Consider the following 4,982-nt stretch of genomic DNA (forward strand, 5'->3'; position numbering starts at 1 on the left):
TTGGTGAGCCCGTGTCTCTCACTGCTCCCCTGAATTTCCTCCTGTGGATGGGTTGCAATGTTGGCACGTGGTAGTGGAAGCTGTCCCTTGGGGATGTGCCACATGTAACCCCTAAACAATATAGAGGGCTCCAATTGACAGGGGGAAAGCTAAACCCTGTCCTGCCATCCCAGTGGTCTTCCTTCCTTCAGCCTTGCCCTGCTGGAGTGATGCTGGACCACCGTGCTCCCACCAATTGTCAGCAAAGGTGTTTGTCGTTTACCAACAAATGTGGCTTGGTGCAAGCCTGGTGCCAACCTCTGCAAGTAGAGACAAAGGTTGAATCCCCAAAATGGCCCAGACCTTGACCTATTTTGAGAGCTTTCTTTGGAAAGAGAAGAGGAAAGCCCTATTGACAGCATGCATACCATAATCTACTCAATTCAAAACACCTTTGTTCACTGCATTTACAAATTTATCCCAATAGTTGCTTTGTGAAATTATTATTCAGTTTAAGCTATGCCAAGACCAGAATAAGCATGATTTTCACTCCACTGCGAGTGACCAAGCTTTGTCACAAGAAACACTTCAAACAGAGCACACAGCTCTCCTGGCCCACCTCTTCAGAGTATTGCTGAGCAGAAGGGGAAGTTTTGATTGTGAAAGGTCATGTGAGTGAAGCAAATCAAGGAAACAGGAGGAAGCTCACCATGGGCTGTGGTTTAGTTTCTCTGATTTGAGATCTCGCCAAATATGACCCAGGAAAAGAGAAATTTTTCACCCCCAGCTGCAGTTCATTGTCACGGCAGAGGACTGGTAACAATAGTCTGTCATGTTTTTCTTCTGCAATAACCTTTCCTGCAATAGCAGATATGTTTTATGCTTCCCTTGCTACCTGTGTCCTTAAATGATCTCTTCAAAGGAGATATACTGGATGCTGTAACATTTTACTGATGTAACATGCATTAAACTGTTTTTTCAGACTTGCTACATTGGCCAAGAATGTATCAGCAATGCTGGCTGAGGGCTGGGGTTTGAAGATGATTCAGACCCATGAGACACCTAAGCACCTACTGAGCTTTTTAGTAGCATTCTAGATTATAGTCTGCAATTCTAGATACTGACTTATTTGAGTCTTTAGGTACCTGTCAATGCTCGACTTATTTCTCTCTATTATTATAATTTTCATTTTATTACAATTTAGTATTATTATTGTTATATTTTGGTTCAATTATTAAGCTGTTCTTATTCTAACCCATGAGTTTTCTCAGTTTACCCTTCCAGTTCTCTTCCTCCCATCCCACTGGTTGGGGAAGTAAGTGAGCAGCTCTGTAGTGCTCATATTCCAGCTGAGGTTAAACCACAGCAGGTGCCCAGGGAAAAATCCAGTCCTCTGGGTGGCTCCTGAGATCTCTTTTGTGCACAGGTCACTGGTGTACCCAAAGGCTGCAGCCAACGTGCCACTGCACACCACTGATTTCTGCACAGCCTGTGGAACTTCAATCCACCTTGCCCTGCCTTGGTTTGTTTTTTTTTTATATACAACAGAGAAGATAAGGTTGGTCTCTGTTTGCAAAGTATGAAAGATTTCATGAGCTATTGCTCTGCTTGCAGCTGGCCACGTGTGTAACTGCATTCTTTGACTGTTTGGATGTACTGGTTATCACTGAAGGTAGCTATAAAGTTAAGCCCTGGGGCTATGTCTTCAGAAACAGGTGCCTCAAATGTGGGCCCAAAACATGCACATCCTCAAGGAGAGCTGTGCAGCGAGCACTGGGCCCTGTGCACACACTACCCATTGTTTCCTGAACACAGCATGTTTCAACTGCCCAAAGTCTGGTGCCACTTAAAGTTATCCAGCTTTGCATAGTTGTGATGACATTACTGTACTGAGAAATCCACCAGCTCACTCACCACATCCGTGCCTTTGCTGCTCTCACTGTGTGGATGACCTGTGTGTTTGGTCCCTGCATGAGGATGACTGTCATTTGTCCTGCTATGTTCCCTCCCACCCTGCAGTTGTGACCTGCTAGCCTTCTGCTCCATGCTGCTTCTCTGTGTATGGGACATGTGAGCTAATGATGACACAGATGCTACAAACAACTCTCTAAGCCTGAGCAGTCCCAGCATGTGAGTTCCCTCTTATCAGGTTTGCAGAGATGCCTTTTTCACCTTCCTTCCTGCTAACACTGTTTCACCACCAGGAGCATGCATGTCCTCTCTCCTTCTCCCTTGCTGTTTTGCTGGTTTATTACCATTTGTTGTTGTAAATCTCAGGTGAAAACAAAAGAGCAGGAAAAGATGTGTGTGTGTGTGTGAAATCAGAGGTTCAGTGGGAGCAGAGCTGGTGTCAAACCACAGTAGGACCTAAGCAGAGCCCTAAGCACTACACCTGATTTCTCATACTCATGTTTTCCTCACAGCAAACAAAACTCTGTGCTGCTTAGAGCTAAAACCTTTCTGGCTGAAGTGCTCCTGTTTTACTAGAATCACATAATTTGCATTGAGGGTCAGTTCCACTTTCTCTTGGTATTTTGTAGCTATTGAAAGGAGACAGCTCAGAGGCTCTGCTCTTGCCTCAGACTTCAAGGAACAGAGCATATTTCACCCCATTAATGTGAAAGCATCAATTCCCTTGTGCATTCAAATGGCAAAATAGATCCATCAGTGTGACAGAACTGTCTGAGGGATCTTCATTTATGCCTTTTCCCCAAGGGTCAAACAGTGGACATAGGCAAGAGTGGAAAGAAAACCGGGCTCATGAAAATTCATGCAATTATTTCTTGGCAAGTCATCACTACCATTTTGCTTTTGGGTCAGGAGGGTGTAGAAATGCTGGTGGCTGGACAGAGATCCTGTGAACCTGGCCTGCCTGCTGCCTTGCACACCACAAGGAGCCTGAGCACAGCACACTGTGCTGAAGAAATAATGAACCTGTGATTTCCCTTGCTTTGTGCTCCTCCTGGGCTACGCTTTGCCAAGGGTGCCTTTTGCTGCACCGTCACTCAAATTTAGTTTTCACATAGGCAGGAAGTGAATGAGAGGAGAGGCAAATGAGACGTTCTGCCCCTGGCTTCTTAACAGAAGGGCTCCAGTCTACTTTGCCACATAATCAAATGCATGCAAATGCTGGGTGTCAGCAATGTCTGATGGTGGCTGCTTCAGAGAAGGACGAGGTAGTGGTGTTCACTGAAACCCGTGACAGCACCTGTATGTTGTGACCAAGATGACCTGCTGACAGCCCCAAAAATTGCAATGCAAGTACAAAAGGTGTGTTTTGGATTGCCTGGATGTCACAGGTCTCGGTGCTTTGAGGAAAGGACAGCGGGAGTCCTGCATGTGAGTCACGGCTCTCATTGCTCAGGGTGACCTGGGCTAGCTGAGAAGGTGCCAGTGGCCCTATGCAGCCTGTGCCTGATACCCAGCAATGTCACATACTGGTTGGTCACGTATTGGCCAGCTAGAGAGACAGGGCTAGAGACCCATCACTCTCACTGCAGTCAGAGGCCTTCCAGCTCAGGAGAACCCTTGTCTCAGATAGCTCTGCTGCCATGCTTTATGCCTTTCACCCTCCCAGTGCCAGGCAGCAGCAAAGATTGGCACCATTTCTAGGAATGGAGCAGTGTAAACCTACAGATGCCTTATTTCTGGGTGCCCTATTTGTATTTTAGCCCTCCTTAGGCAAGGGCAAAAAACAGAGCTGGAAATGAGCCTGATGCAGCCTCTCCTTGAAACCTGTCTCAGTGCTTCCCAACAGCACGGAAGTGCAGCAAGACTCCCAGAGCCCTGCGCACCTCTTGTCTGGAATATATACTTGTGTGGAGAGGTACAAGTGCTTCCTATTTGGTAAGTGCTCTTAAGAGCTGTTTACAGCTTGCAGACACCAGCAGAAATCCCTGGGAGGATGGAAAGGGAGCTGCCACCAGAACCCCTTCTACTTGGGATTAATTTGTGCTTCGCAACATGTTTCCCTGATGGAGCAGCAGTGGCCCCAGGGATTATTCCTGTGCTAACCAACCCACTGGCTGGCCCCTGCCCCACTCCTCCTGCAGGCAGCACTGCCTCTCAACAAAAGGTCTTGCCCCGGGTTGCTCCACGGCCCCCAGTCCTGGGTTTCCATCAGAAAGGATCATCTGTGATGTGTGGGCTGCGGGCAGGCAACACAGAAAATTAATACCCTTTTCTTCACTGGCTCAGAGGAGGGAGAGTTTCCTGCCATCTGAATCGTGCCATCAGGATTTGCTATAAGAAAACAAAACTAATAATACCAACAGCAACAAAAGCCAGTGCATATCTAAAGGAGACTCGACAGCGAGGCTCATGCATTATGACAGCTCTCAAGGACAGCCCTAGACCTCAACCATCTCTGGGGACATTCATGGCTCTCCTTCTGGGAGGACAGCCTGGGTACCAAAGGGTACCAGCACTGCAGCTTTGTGACAGAGAGGTGCTGGGCTGCTCTGAAACCCTCCTCCCAGGCACTCAGCACCCTTAGTGGCCATGGAAAGACATGCTCAAGCCATGACAATCAGGAAAAAAATACTTTCAAAGAAAGGCTTGAATACGTGGAAGAACATAGAAGTTACAAAGGCTTCCTTCACCATCTTTGATGTGCTGACTTATGAGTCTGAGTGGCTGTCGAGATAGTTTGAAGTGGGGGAGCATCAATGATTGCAGTGGCTGCTGCTAGCCTTGATAAAACCCCAACTTTAGATCCTGAGTCTCTGTCCTTGCCTTTCAGAGAATCCCAGAATGGGTCAGGTTGGAAGGGACCACAGGGAATCATCTGGTTCAACCTCCCTGTTCAAGCAGGGCCATCCCAGAGCTTGTGGCACAGGACTGTGTCCAGATGGTTCTTGAATATCTCCAGTAAGGGAGGGTCCACAAATTCTCTGGGTAATCTGTTCCAGTGTGCAGTCACCTGTACAGTAAAGTTCCCTTCCCTTCCCTTCCCTTCCCTTCCCTTCCCTTCCCTTCCCTTCCCTTCCCTTCCCTTCCCTTCC

This window comes from Parus major, chromosome 5 (assembly GCF_001522545.3).
Source record: "Parus major isolate Abel chromosome 5, Parus_major1.1, whole genome shotgun sequence".
Classification (NCBI taxonomy): Eukaryota; Metazoa; Chordata; class Aves; order Passeriformes; family Paridae; genus Parus; species Parus major.